A 16,445-nucleotide genomic window follows, 5' to 3' on the forward strand; every position below is an offset into this window, starting at 1 on the left:
AATATTCAAATAATATTCAAATAATAAAATAAACTGAGTCATAAGCCCTCGAATGAATACTCAAATTAATATTCAATTAAGTAAAATAAAGGTATCGAATAAACCTTATTCGATCCATAGTTTTAAAAACTATATCCATATATATATAAATATATATATATATATATATATATATATATAATATACTCGGGAACATCGACTCCCGGTTTAGAAATATGTTCACCTTTTATCCCCTATACTAAGGGTATACGCAACAACTTGCTTATTTCTAGCATAGGTATTATGCAACTATAAGCATTAAAATCAACAGATAGATAACCAGATTACGAAACAGACATGCTTATATACCATATCAGCATGCTCCAATATATCGCAAAATTTGCTAATAACAATCATGCAATATCACAAGATAATGCATATACATATATTTACATCACAACAACAGTATATCGGGTAGAAAACTTGCCTGAGCGACTGGGGGTTACGAATGGCTCGGGACGAGTCTGGTAACCTATAAACAACAAGTTAGTTGGAATTAAACCAAAGTCACTTGTAAATCTATACTCTAACCAACTCAGACTCTAACGCTCGTTTTGCGCTTACTGATTCTCTTAAGTCACTCGAGTACCCTCGGCTCCACCATTTTTAATAATTTAACCTTTACGAGTTTTAAGGCGATTCCTTCGCGAGTGTCTTACCTACTGCCTAACACTCTTACCATAATTGTTTCATACATTAATTAACCCTTTTTGGTCTTTAACCTATGTTTCAAAGTAAGGCGAGGGGAAAAGTTTCGTTCGCGAAACGCCGTTACTTGAAACGGTCGTTTCTCCTAAACCGTGCATCGGAATCGAACGAACTACATATCAAAACGAAGCTCGTAATATGAACTATCTAAACATGGCAATGGTCAAAATCTAGCAGGGGGTTCTCAGGTCCTAATGTTATGCACAAAAACAGTCTAAAGAAAATCGGACGTTACGACGGCTATGTTTACGCGTTTTCCCAATTTTAAACCATTCAAAACCAACCACAAATCAACCCCAAATCAATCATACAACCAATATCCCTCCAAACCACATCATAACAGCCCCAACAAATCCACATTAACCATTTATACTTATTCCCCACATGAACTAAAAGCTTTACTTAGGTTCTTTAACTAATTACCAAGATTTACAACTCCAACAATGCAACAAAACCAACTAATCTCTACAAACTCAACCAAACTTCAACCAATCAAGCATCATGCTTCACATATGCTATATCAAACACATTCAATCCTAATTACTCAAAACTAAAGCTAGGGTTTGTAGTTTATACCTTCCTTGGAGAGTGGAGAATCAAGAGAATGGCTTGGAATCACCCTTAAAGTCCTTATCCAAGCTTAATCTAAACAAAACTTCAAGAACACAAATTTTAGTTCTTGAAAAACACTATTCACCATCTTCTTTCATGATTTATAGAAAAAGATTGGCTTGGAATTAGAAGCTTAAACTTATAGGAAGTATGTAACTATCCATGGGGAAGCTTAGATAATTACCTTGCTAAATAGTAAGTGGTGGAGCTTGGATCTTCAATTTTTAAGAAATGGGCCGAGAGCTAGCTTGGGAAGAAAGAGATTTTTGTGTTTTGTTTGATGAAAAATGAAATGATTGGCTTGGTGGATGAGATTTTGATTTGTTTTTAGTTAATTACCTTGTTGCCCTTGAGTTTGTGTGGTTAAAAAGTCACCACATCTCCTTCCTTCCTATGTCATGCTTGTGTCATCCTCATGATGTCATCCTCCCCTCCTTGTCCTCTTCTTATTGGTTGGGTGACATCATCCTCTCTAATCCCTTTGATTAACTTCCTAATTGTTTGCCTAATGACCGCTGATCTGTTATACGGTTCGCTTAACTTTCGTTTTCGTTTATCGTTTGAGGGATCATACCCGGGATCTTATTACTTAGGTTCCCTTAACCTTTCTCAATATATTGTATTCCTTTTATGATCCTCTCTTATAATCCTTTAATTTAAATCCTTTTTATCCTGTTACCTTATACTCAATGCTTTCCGTATCTATTGGATTTCCGGGAAAAATCAAAGTGTTCGGATTTGGATTCTGACGATCTTTACATACACTTATATCCCATATAAAGTACTAATAAAATCTCAGAATATCCATATCAGAACCCCTACATAGTGTGGCATGAAAAGTTTTCTCATTCAGCAAAAACACTATTCATAAGGGTTTCAAAATTTCCCAAAAATTGGGGTTATTACATTAATCATCAGAACGTGTAACTAGAACTTGTACTCAGAATTTGTGCAAAAATGACACAGTGACTGTTTATCTAAAATAACATAGACCACCACAGAAATTTTCATTATTCAGATGGAGTGATTAGTGTGTGCATTAAGCTAAATAACAGACAAAGAGTAAAGTCTGATCTACTTCAGTACATCTTAGAAATAAGTCATAATTAAAATTTTGCTAAAGAGCTGTCAATATCCTGAAACCTACTGATAAATGAGTTCATGCATGAGTCCACCTCAACTGTTTTTGTGCTAATTTTATGCATCTTTAAAATTCTCTTTTACAGTGGCTTCTCAGTGTAAGTGAGTCACGACTGCTTATCAGAATTTATGCTATTATCAGAGTATTTCTCCAGTAATCATAGAGTGTGAAAAGTCACCAAGAAAATATTTTGCTTTTCTAATGCATATTTACTTAATACCAGCAATGCACTTGGGTCGTCCCTTTCACATTTTTACTCTAGATCTCAAAGGAGTACCTGATTTTTTTTTATTTTTTTTTATTTTTTTAATAATAAGAGAGGTCTATCAGCACTTAGTACATTCAGCAGTTTTACTAGTATCAGAACTTAACAGATGAGTAGCATTATTCTAATTTGTGACTTAGTAATAAGATATACAAAGTAAACTTAACTAAGCTCAGTTATCAGAATTTGCTAGTGTCATAAGATTTCCACTGAAATAATTACTTCTTCCATGGAATCATTTGTTTATTGAAGATTACTAGATCAGTATCTAGCACAGTTGTCCTCATAGGATTGAATAGTTACTGAAACAGACATATCACTTATCAGAGTTTAGAAACATATATCAGACAACAGTCAGTACTTAAAGACATTTATCAATTAATGCACAGAATATACAAAGAGATTAATTCTGTAAATACTGATCATAAAGTCTGATAACATAGAACAAGTTTAAGCAGATTTAGAGAAAGAACCTGAAATCATTCCAAGTTCATTTACCAATTTTGTAAAGGTAGCTTCACACAGTGGTTTTGTGAAGATATCTGCTACTTGTTGATCTGTGGGAACAAAATGCAATTCCACTGTACCTTCATCCACATGTTCCCTGATGAAATGGTACCTGATGCTGATGTGCTTTGTCATAGAGTGTTGAACTGGATTACCTGTCATAGCAATAGCACTTTGATTATCACAGTAAATAGGGATTTTGAAATATGTTAACCCATAATCCAGTAACTGATTCTTCATCCAGAGAATCTGTGCACAGCAGCTTCCTGCAGCAATATACTCTGCTTCTGCAGTTGATGTGGAAATTGACTTTTGTTTTTTGCTATACCAAGAAACCAACCTGCCTCCAAGAAATTGGCAGCTACCACTTATGCTTTTCCTGTCAATTTTGCAACCTGCAAAATCTGCATCTGAGTAACCTATTAATTTAAAATCTGATTCTCTAGGATACCATAATCCTAGATCAGCTGTTCCTTTAAGATACTTAAAGATTCTTTTTATAGCTGTTAAGTGAGGTTCTCTTGGATCTGCTTGAAATCTTGCACAAAGACAGGTAGCAAACATGATATCTGGTCTACTAGCAGTTAGATAGAGAAGTGAGCCAATCATACCTCTGTAATCAGTAATATCTACTGAATTACCAGTATCCTTATCCAGTTTTGTTGCAGTGGCCATGGGAGTGGATGCACTTGAACAGTCTTGCATTCCAAATTTCTTCAGCAAGTTTCTGGTGTACTTAGATTGACAAATAAAAGTTCCTTCTTCACTCTGCTTGACTTGAAGGCCCAGAAAATAACTGAGTTCTCCCATCATACTCATCTGATATCTTGACTGCATTAGTTTGGCAAACTTTTTGCAAAGTTTGTCATTTGGAGACCCAAAAATAATATCATCAACATAAATCTGGATCAAAAGTAAGTCCTTGCCATGGTTGAGATAGAACAGTGTTTTGTCAATAGTTCCTCTGTTGAATCCACTTTTCAGAAGAAACTGAGCTAAAGTCTCATACCATGCTCTAGGAGCTTGCTTAAGTCCATAAAGTGCTTTATCAAGCCTGTAGACATAATCTGGATGCTTGGAATCTACAAAGCCTGGAGGTTGTTCAACATATACTTCCTCTTCCAATTCTCCATTGAGAAAAGCACTTTTCACATCCATTTGAAAGACAGTAAACTTTTTGTGAGCAGCATAAGCCATGAATATCCTTATGGCTTCTAACCTAGCAACTGGAGCAAATGTTTCATCATAGTCAATTCCCTCTTGTTGAGAATATCCTTTTGCAACCAGCCTTGCCTTGTTCCTTACAATTATGCCATCACTGTCAGTTTTGTTTCTGAATACCCACTTTGTACCAACAACCGATCTATTCTTAGGTCTTGGCACTAAGGTCCAGACTTTGTTTCTTTCAAATTCATTCAACTCTTCCTGCATTGCTTGCACCCAATCAGCATCTTGAAGAGCTTCTTCCACTTTCTTTGGCTCAGACTGAGAGAGAAAAGAATTGTAAAGACATTCATTCGAAGTACCTGTTCTAGTTCTGACACCTGCCTCAGGATTTCCAATTATCAAATCAGGTGTATGTGATTTTGTCCACTTTCTTGCAGATGGAAGATTTTCTCTAGAACTGGATGCTTCCCCATGATTCATGCTGTCTTCGGTTTCATTTTCTGATGCTCCCCCTGAAACTATGCTCTCTGAGTTGGATCCTTCAGCATTTAGATTTTCAGTACTGTCAGTACTTGGCTTATCAGAACTTGACGAATCAGAATTTGAAGAGCCAGATGTATGTTCTGATGCTTCTTGAGATGTGATAATATCTTGAGTATGCTCCCCCTGCATTGGTGCATCTTCCTTTGACGTAGTCACCACAGTTTCAATAACATCAGAGTTTAATCCATCAGAAGTTATAGTATCAGGACTTAGACTGTCAGGACTTGAGGTATCAGAATATGAATCTTCATTTTCAAATCTCAGCTGATCATGATCAATGCAATCTTCAAGTCCAGTGATCTTCTTGTCATCAAAAGAGACATTGATAGATTCCATGACCACTTTTGTTCTCAAATTATAGACTCTGAATGCTTTTGTAGAAAGTGGATATCCAACAAAGATTCCCTCATCAGCTTTTAGATCAAACTTGGATAGCTGTTCAGGATGAGTCTTGAGAACAAAACACTTACATCCAAATACATGAAAGTATTTGAGATTTGGCTTCTTGTTCTTCACCATCTCATATGGTGTTTTTCCATGCTTGTTAATGAGTGTTGCATTTTGAGTAAAACAAGCAGTCTGCACAGCTTCAGCCCAGAAATAGGTTGGAAGCTTTGCTTCTTCAAGCATTGTTCGTGCAGCTTCAATGAGAGTTCTATTCTTCCTTTCAATAACTCCATTTTGCTGTGGAGTTCCAGGAGCAGAAAATTCCTGCTTTATTCCATGATTTTTGCAGAACTCTTCCATTATCAGATTCTTGAATTCAGTGCCATTATCACTCCTCAAAATTTTCACAGAATCTTTGATCAATTTATCCAGATGTTTGACATGATCAATCAGGATAGATGCAGTTTCACTTTTTGTGTGCAAGAAATACACCCATGTGTATCTGGTGAACTCATCTACTATGACCAACGCATATTTCTTCTTTGCAATAGACATGACGTTCACTGGACCAAATAGATCAACATGAAGCAGATAATAAGGCTCAAGAATTGATGATTCAGTCTTGCTCTTGAACGAAGATTTTCTTTGTTTAGCCTTCTGACATGAGTCACAAAGACCATCAGGAACAAACACTGATTTTGGCAGTCCTCTCACAAGATCTTTCTTGATCAGTTCATTTATCTTGTTGAAGTTTAAATGAGAGAGTTTCTTGTGCCAATTCCAGCTTTCTTCAGTTGAGGCTCTACTTACTAAACAGATTGCAGAACCATCAAAACTTGTTGAAAGCTTAGCTTCATAAATGTTACCACGCCTGAATCCCTTCAGAACAATTTTTTCTTTAGATTTACTAACTATTTCACAATGTTCTGCAAAGAAATCAACATGATAACCTCTATCACAGATTTGACTTATACTCAGTAAGTTGTGTTTAAGTCCTGAGACCAGAGCTACATCTTTAATGATGACATTCTCAAGATTGATATTGCCATATCCCAAAGTTTTTCCAATGTTGCCATCTCCATAAGAAACACTTGGGCCAGCTTTCTCCACAAAGTCTGATAGCAGGGCCTTATTTCCAGTCATATGTCCTGAACATCCACTGTCCAGAACTAAAATATTTTTCCTGTTGCCCTGCAATCAAAAAGACCACTAATTATTAGTTTTAAGGACCCAGACTTGCTTGGATCCTTTGTCCTTTTTAGGTTTGTTAACATTTGCAGCGGATTTAGCATCAGATTTTATGTTAACAGTTTTCTTATTAGAACTTATATTACCAGACTTTGAATCAGAACTTACACTAGAAGGAACAACAGAAACTTTCTTTAAAGAAGGTTTTATTTGATAATAATCATAGTACAAACTATGATATTCCTTACAAGTATAAATGGAATGCCATAAACTACCACAATGAAAACAAGGATCTTGTGGTTTGTATCTAACAGACTGACTCTTAACTCCTGATTTTGTAGATAAGGAGTTAATATTCTTATTCTTCCTGCAAAAAGAAGCCAGATGGTTAGAACTTCCACAGTTATGACACGCTTTCCTAGGAGCATCAGGAACAGATTTATAGTTATTGCTTTTATTTACACCTTCCTTTCCATTCCTATTTTTCCTAGGTGATTTTACCTTGTTTGCATTCTTAACATCTTTCAGCTTATGCTTAAGCTGCTTCTTTGTCATTAAGCCTATGTTAACTTCAGCTATCTTTTCCTGTTTTAGTTTGTCAGAAGCTAATTCCTTTTTAACTTCTGATTTCTCATTTTCAGATTTTTCAGTTACAAACTTAACAGGTTTTAACTTCGGCTTTTGCTTATCAACAGGCTTAATTTCTACAGTTCCTTTTTCATTTTTATTTTCTCCATAGCCTAAGCCCTCTTTCCAGTTTCCACTGCTTAGCAAATTTTGAGTTGTTTTGCCAGAGTTAGTCCAAGTTCTGATAATCTCTCTCTCCTTTTCTAACTCAGTTTTTAAAGATTCATTCATTTTTAGCACTTCATCCCTAACATAAAAAGCATCATCTCTATCCTGCTGAGTTTGATGGAACATGACTAACTCTTTTTCTAAGAAATCATTTCTTTTCCTAAAAGCAAGATTTTCAGAAGTTAATCTTTCACATGTTAAAGTTTGATCTCTATAACTAACAAACATGGTTTTAAGATATCTTCTCAACTCATTAATATCATCAGTATGAAAAGCATAAGTAGTCTGAGGTACCTTTGTTTCAGCAGCTTCAGAACTGCTCTCAGAACTTGATTTATCAGCATTTGCCATCAATGCATAGTTCTCCTCACTTTCAGAGTCTGAGGTGTCTGTCCAGCTTTTCTGCTTTGTGACAAGAGCTTTGCCTTTGTCACTCTTGGTCTTCTTGCAATCAGGAGATATGTGGCCTTTCTCACCACAATTATAACATTTAACATTAGCGTAATCTCCTCTGTCAGACTTTCCTCCTCTTCCTTCAGATCTTCTGAAATTCTTCTTATCAGAACTTATGCCTTTTCTGGAAAACTTCTTTCCCTTCCTGAACTTCCTGTATGCAATCTTTGTGATTCCTTTTACCATAAGAGCACACAGCTTCATCATCTCCTCATCAGCATCAGTTTCAGGCAAGCTTTCAGAATCTGAGTCATCATCACTCTCAGAACTTGATGACTCAGTATCAGACTTTATGATAAGAGCTTTACCCTTGTCTTTCTTTGAGGAAGGTGGTTTGGGGGATTCCTCTTCAGCCTTGAGAGCAACTGTCCTTGACTTTCCTCCTTTCCTCTTGCTTCTTTGTTCCATCTCAAGTTCATGAGTCTTGAGCATTCCATAGATTTCATCAAGAGTTGTTTCATCAAGATTGTAGTTGTCTCTTATTGTTGTTGCCTTCAAATCCCAACATTCAGGAAGAGCTAACAGGAATTTAAGGTTTGTATCTTCAAGATCATACTCCTTATTTACTAATGACAAGTCATTCAAGAGTTTGACAAATCTATCATATACATCAGTCAATGACTCATTAGTCCTAGAGTCAAAGTGTTCATACTCTTGAGTGAGTATTATCTTCCTGTTCTTCTTAACTGTTTCAGTTCCTTGACACCTTGTCTCCAGTGCATCCCATATCTCCTTAGCAGGCTTGCAGTTGATTACCCTGTTTGACATTACATTATCAATGGCACTATGCAATAAGTGTCGTACCTTGGCATCCTTAGCAATAGATGCTATATCTTCAGCAGTGTAATCACTCTTTTCCTTTGGTACGGTCTTTGCTGCTTCACCTGCAACTACAACAGCGAGCTTGGTAGGTTTGTGAGGCCCTTCCTTGATTCTATCAAGGTATTCTGGATCTGTTGCTTCCAGAAACATGGTCATCCTTACCTTCCATATGGGATATTCAGATGGTCTCAATATGGGAACTCTGATAGTCTCATATCGACTCTGAGTTGATGTCTTTGATGATTCCTCAGTTTTGGTAGGCTTAGTTGGAGTTTCTGTGTCAGACATGATTGTGTTTGGATCTTTAACTGTATGTGTGTTAACAGAAGGCTCTGATACCACTTGTTAGGTCACACTTTCACTGTAGAGGGGGTGAATACAGTGTTTATTACAATCAAATCAAACTTCAAGAACTTATGTAACAGAAAACAAACTTTATTGAAACAATAAACTCTGTTACAATCTGGAACTGTTATCTCTCAGTGATGAACAAAATATCACGAGAGCTGCTAGGGTTACAGTAAATAATATTCTCGATAATGATAACACTTATAGTGTAAACCCTATGTCTGTGTTTATATACTACACAGTTACAAGATAATCGCTAATTGATATGGAATATAATTCTGCTTCCTAAAATATATCAATCAGATATCTTTTATTCCAAGTATTCCATTCTTCACGGAATTCCTTCTTCATGCATATCTCTTCTTATGTTTATCTTGATCTTCTTAACTTTAATCAGCTACTGTCCTTATCTGATCGTCCTTCAGCACTTAAGTTCCGATATCTATCTCCTGATAACATAAGTACTGATATCCCTTAAGTTCTGTCGTCCAGTATAAGTACTGATCAGTTAAGTACTGATTTGTTCTGTTCAAATAAGATCTGAAATCTAAACATAAAACATATTAGCCATGACATTATCAAATATATCTAACATATTGGTAATTAGGCCACTCATGATTAGCTTGTGGAATGGAGTAGATAAGTGTTAAAGAGAGAGAGTTAGAGGAGATTAGGAATCTGGATATTTCTCGAAATTAGGAAATGGTGTTGTAATGATATGATATATATATTCTAACAAGATGATGCGACATTAGCTAACTTGTTGACTATTGGATAGTCTGTTCTCTTTAATAATTACAAAGTGGTTAATGGGGATACTACCAGTATAGGAGCCTTAATGTGAAGCTACGAATAAGATAACGTGCAACGATAGCGGAAGTTTTCATTTATTTATGGAGAATAATAGACCCCAATGAAGGAAAAGAGATAAATGGAAGTGAACGAACCCTTGAGTGATTGTTTCTTTAACTTGGTATCTAGTCATAAGAAGGACAACAACCAACTCATACAGTAAGGACAACCTGAGGTGTGATTTTCAAAATTTTCAAAAATTTTAACAAGTTTTCGAAAAAGATTTTTATCACAAAATTTCCAAAAGCCTTTTTGAATAAAATAAGTTTTAAACCTTGGTTGTCAAGTTACTACTTGAGTTTCCTGTTTGTTAAAGGACCCGGATTATCTGGAAGGATGTTATTTCAGATTCAGTATTGTTAATTCGGAGAATGAGATAACCTGCGATTACAAAGAAGTGGATGCAAGTATAATCTGATAGGATTAACAACAGAACTAGCGTACGGAGTAACTATTCATCCAATTACTGGGATTATCAGAATTCGAAGAATTCATTAATTAAACAGAAGCCTGAGCATGATCGAAGAAGATTGAGAAAATTTTTAGACTTTTCTAAAGGAAGAATATTATTAATAAAATGATCGCTATGTTGAATGATTCATGGTTATTCCAAATTAAAAAGAGGAAACTCAAAGTTATCTGATAAGAACGCCATTATAATTGAATTGTTAAAGTATTACACGTGTAGGTGCGACGTTACAGACGCGAGACTTAACAAGTAAGTATCTACCATCATGCTTAGTTGCGAGGGCAATTTTAGCATACTTCTAAAGTTGTTATGTGATACAATTGGGAAATGATCGAGCAAGCTCGAAAAATGAATACAAGTGCAATGTGGATAGTGACCAATGGTATCATCCTCGTCCTCAACATTACAGCTTATATTCCTTTTTAATTCCTAAAAATTCTGAACTCCTTTTCTTAATAAATTCTTTCTTATGATATCAAAAAGGAGGATTTTGCATTCCTTTCAAATTTAATTGTTCCCCTCGGGTTTTGTTTTCTGATTGAGACAAACAGTGTTATGATGAGACACTTTGTCGGAATGACGAAGAGTCGGGTGGGACGCCACCTAATCATGTGTTGTATGCCATACAGTATGAAAGAATGGTCATCTTAAGTACTAATGTGGTTGTCTCACTCATATTCAAATCATTACTTCTTCTTTCTTTTCAACTCTAAGTTTATTAAAATTTTGAATTCTTCTAGTTGTTTCGTTGTACCGTTGTTCTTACGAGAGATTTTCAAACAAAAGTCAATATATTATACACCCAGTGGGCAAAGTCTCATCTATCTCTCATGCATGGAAAGGAAACAAAGGCATATGGTGAGAATTACGAATCACTGGCCCTAGCCAGGAATGCATTACGAGTCAAGGGAATCTACTTTAATAAGGAATACATCTCCGAGAACGAGAATTTATGATTTTCCTGAGAAATATGTTATTTAGAATATGGATATGATAACGTGGAAGATTATCGCGGATACCTTATGCGTTAAAGTATTGAAAGATGTGGGAGCAATTTGATCATATATTTCTCAAGGTTTTATTGATAAGATGAATTATCCAGTCGAATCAATAATTTGATGACTAAAGGACTAGCAAGTTAAGAACGTGCAGTCATTGAATAAGTAAGTACCAATGGCGAAATCGATATTTCTGGCAATAAGTTGCGAAGAATTGCTATCATTTGAGATAAGAGGATTTGACATTATTCTAAGAAGTGGATTAACTATTCAAGTGTGATGCTCAGGTATACCGTCGTGATGGAAGATAGTTCTGAAGACGCCAAATGAGAACATGAAGAAGTTTAAAGGACAAAGGAAAGTAAAGAATTTGTTAAGAATGATTTAGGATTACAGCGACTAGAATATAAGTGCTATGGCGATTATAAATAAGAGTCAGGAGCAAACCGAACTTGAAGATTTTACAGTCACAAGATATATTTCCAGATGAGTTACCAATATTTCCTTTAGATAAAGAAAATGTGTTTATGATTGATTTAGCACTTGAAAGGAAGCCAGTGTTCTAAGCCCCGTACAGAATGACACCAGATAAAATGAAGAAGTTACCAGAGCAAACGCATGAGATGATTAGAAGAAAAAGCAACTGGACCTAGAGTACCCCCTAAAATGCACCGGCACGATGTGTTAATAAAAAGGATGGAAGGGCGAGATTATGTGTTAGGGAAAGCTCAACAAATTTACTCTCAAGAGCAGATATCTGTTACCTCAAACCAATGATTTGTTTAATTAAATGAATGAAGCAAGGTATTTCTATAAGATTGATTTAAGACTGGGTATATTACCAGGTGAAAATTTAACTTATGGACATATCAAAGATAATTTTCAGAACTCAGTATTGTTGTTACAAAATTCTAGAAATGTTAGTTGGATGAACTGATATACCAGTGATATTTAAATTTGACAAGTAGAATCTTGAAGGAGGAATCTGGATAAGACGTACTTGTGTTACTTAAGAAGAACCATGCAACCTATATAATGATAGCTGAGGAGTCAAAGAAGGAAGAAGCGATATAAAAAGTTTACCAGGTGAAAACTTTAATGGCAGGAAGTATATTTCTTAGTATAGATAGTCAGTAAGGAGGAGACAAAAAGAGGATTCAGCAGAAGAGTTTAAAGATAGTATGAATGAAGAAAGACCAGAGGTACCAATAAAAGTAAGAAGTTTTATCGTGGACCAGTTATTATCAGAGATTGTGCAAGATTCTTGAAAGTTGCAATATGTTGGATGAGGTTAACCAGGAAAAGCAAGGAAGATATATGAAATGGAGAAGGATGAAGAAAATTTTGTGGAGTTAAATGAAAGAATGATTACAACACCTATTTTATCACTTTAAAAGAATCAGGGAGATTTGATAGTTTATAGTGATACTTATCGTAAGGGAATAGGATGTGTGCTGATGCAAAGTAATACCGTTATTGTATATGCATCCAGACAACCGAAAGCTTATGAGCAGAAGTACCCTACTCATAACTGGGAATTACAAGAAACCATAATATTTGTTTTGAAAGATTGGGAAATATTATAAGTATAGAGAAAGATGAAGATATATACGGACCATAAGAGTTTGAAGTATGAACTCCCGAGGAAAAGCAAATGTAGTGGCAAGAGATGGGTAAGAAAGAGGGAGAATGAACATAGCGACTATACTAGCGGAATTATCTATGGAATTCTAGCAGTTGGAATTGGAGGACAGAGTTCATGATCTAAAAAGGAGTAAGAATGTATAAGTATAACTTTTCAATCAGAATTGTTAGAAAAGATAAAGAAGTGTTAGGAAGAGATAATGGATCAGGATATAAATCATTTAGTAGGTGAAAAAAAAAAAAAATTTGCACGCGAAAAGGACGATCAAGGTATTCTGAGGCTTTCTTCTAGAATTTGGATTCCACCAGTGACGGAATTGAAGGATGAAATTTTAAAGGCAGTTCATAATTCGAGGTATTCAATTCATTCAGGGAGTACCAAAATGTATAGAGATTTAAAGGAAATTATAGGTGGTTAGATATGAAGCGGGAAATTGCGGAATGAATTAGCAGATATTATATATGTCAACAGAGTTAAAGTAGAGCATCAGAGATCAAGTGAATTGCTACAGTCATTAGAGGTTCCAGAGTGGAAGTGGGAGCATATCACCATGAATTTCATAGTTGGGGTTACCAATCATAAAAGTAATCATGATACCATTTGGATTATAATGGATAAATTTGCCGAGTCAGCTCATTTTTTGTCTATAAATAAGAGATTTTCACCGAACAAATCAGTACTCAAAGGAAATCGTAGTTCGTCATGGAGTTCCTGTGTCCATCGTATCCGGTCAAGATCCAAGATTTAATTCAAGATTATGGGAGAGTTTTCAAGGATGTTTGGGAATGAGACAGAATATGAGTACGGCTTACCAACCGGCCGTACCAACCGTAGACGGACGACCAAAGTAAAAGAACGATCCAGATAATCGAGGACATGTTGCACGTGTGTACTATTGATGTTAGAAGAAGTTGGGACGAGCATTTACCTCTGTTAGAATTTGCTTACAGCAGCAATTATCACGCCAGTGTTGGGATGCCACTCCATGAAGCCCTTTAGGGACGCAAATACGGATCTCCAGTGTATTGGGATGAAGTTAGAGAACGCAAAGTACCTGGACCTAAATTAGTGCAGCAGACAAAGGAAGCTATTAAAGTTATCTAGAAAAGATTGATAGCAGCACAAGATAGTCAAAGGAAATATGCAGATTAATCAAGAAAAGATATGGAATTCAAAGAAGGGAATTTGATATTACTAAAAGTATTATCGTGGAAGGGATTAACGAGGTTTGGAAAGAAAGGAAAACCGAGCCCAAGATATGACGGACCTTTTGACATTTTAAAGCACGTTGGTAAAGTAGTTTACGAGTTGTCATTACCTCCGCACATAGAGCAAATTCACAATGTTTTTCACGTACTTGATGCTTAAGAGGTATAATTAAAACTCCAAACATGTAATAAAGTAGGAGCCAATAAAGCTCCAGGCAGATTTGTCATATGTAAAGAGTCCTATAGAGATTCTAGAGGAAAGAGAGAAAGTATTGAGGAATAAAGTAATAAAGTTAGTAAGAGTATTGTGGAAAACCCAAAGGTTGAAGAGTCAACCTAGGAGTTAGAAAAAGATATGAAAGAAAGGTACCCTCATTTATTTTCTTAGGAGATTCTGAGGACAGAATCCTTTTAAGGGGGGAAGGATGTAATATCCGGGATATATCGTGTAATTATTTTTGCTATTAAATAATTATTATATGTGTTCAGTATCTATTCTGTGAATTATTTGTTAAGTGTTAAATGTGTTTGGACGTTTAAAAATATTATTAATTGAGTATTTTAATTTTTATATGTCCAAAATAAAATATAGATAATTGTCATATCTTCCTATTTATTTTTATGTTGATTTATGAATTTATAGGAATTATATGAATGTTATAAAATCTTTTTCCGGGTATTTAAAATCTATTTTATAAAAACGGGAACCAACCACCGTTAACCGTTTTTACGTTTTTAGAACCCGAAATTCTTCCGAGAACACCTTCCTAACCTAAATGCAATATTCCGAGCATCTTCTATGTTTCGACTTTTTCGCTCCGGCGTACGGTTTGTCCTGCGCGGGTCCCGGCGCAACATTTTTGATACAATAATCGTTTCGGTAAATCAATAAAACTCGTATTTTCGAGAAATGGGAGCTTTTTATTAAACTATCACAATTATCACCTCGTAATACGTGTAACCAGGCGCTGAGACCAATACCGCAGTACAAATTGTACTGATTTGGATAATTATCTCGAAAACCGGTACCGTTTGGATCAGTTTTTATAAATAATTGTACCGTTTTATATCCGGAATGATCCAACGGGATACTAATTTTTCGTAAGTATAAATAGCATATACCTTATTTTATGTTGTACCGAAAATCATTTGTAAACAGTTAAATAGATAATTATCCAGAGAAACGAACCGTGTTCTTCGTGTTCTTAGCAATCAAACGAGAATTTGAAGACGTTATTGGAATCCGATGGAGGCGTATGAATAGTCAAAACGAAGCCCTCGACGAGACAATCGTAACCGTATCAAAATCTTCGAATAAGGGTATTTATTTTTCAATTTCACATTTTTCAGTTTTTAATTATTTAGACTTAAATTCGGATTCTGATTTAAAGGAATTGTTTGATGATTTCGTTGGTTGATTATGATTGTAGGGGTTTTAAGGATGAGTTTCATATATTATTTGCGTGATTTGGTTCAGTGAATAGTAAAAACGAGTTTTGGAATTTTATAAGATTTTTAAATTGATTTCTTGGTTTAATTTAGTGTTGTTGAATGTTTTAGATAGTAGGAATGTATTATAGATGATCCCAGCTTCATTTTGGCACTGGATTGATTGAGTTTGGTTAAGTAATCAGGGACATCGGCGTTTTAGCCGGAACTGAGCTCGAGGTCGCCGGTTTCCATGGCTTTTCGCCGGAAATCACGAACCACGGCTCACCTGTAGTGAATATTTCCATATATGTATAGCTGGGATGTTACTGTATGAAACAGGACTGAAAAACACTTGAAACCGTGCTGTTTTACTCGCCTGTGAATCACCGGAACTCGGCCGGAGTTGGGGCTCACCGGCCGGATTCTGGAAAACCCAGAATTTCCGGCGGTGTTCTTCCCGACCCGCTTGAGTTCCTGGTAACCCGGATTGCGACCCGGTTATAACCCGGGTTTGATCCAGTTTTTCCCTAATTCAAAATCTGAAACCTGTTTCTGGTTATTTCTTTTTAAAAAGAATTTATAAATTCATTATTTATTTTCTAAAATTCATTTATAATTCCAAAAATCATTATTTTTAATTCTGAAAATTATTTCCAAATCCAAAAATAAATCTGAATTTGTAATTAATTAATTTTAGTTAATAATTAATTATTTAATTAGTCAATTAATTTAAATATTAATTGATTAATTAATTTAATTACTTATTAATTAATTTTAATTAATTATTTAATTAGATTTAGTTATTTAAAAATGATTTAAAAATTCCGAAAAATAGTTTGGAGCTTTAAAATATTATTTTAAATTATT

This window comes from Apium graveolens, chromosome 3 (genome assembly GCF_009905375.1).
Source record: "Apium graveolens cultivar Ventura chromosome 3, ASM990537v1, whole genome shotgun sequence".
Lineage (NCBI taxonomy): Eukaryota > Viridiplantae > Streptophyta > Magnoliopsida > Apiales > Apiaceae > Apium > Apium graveolens.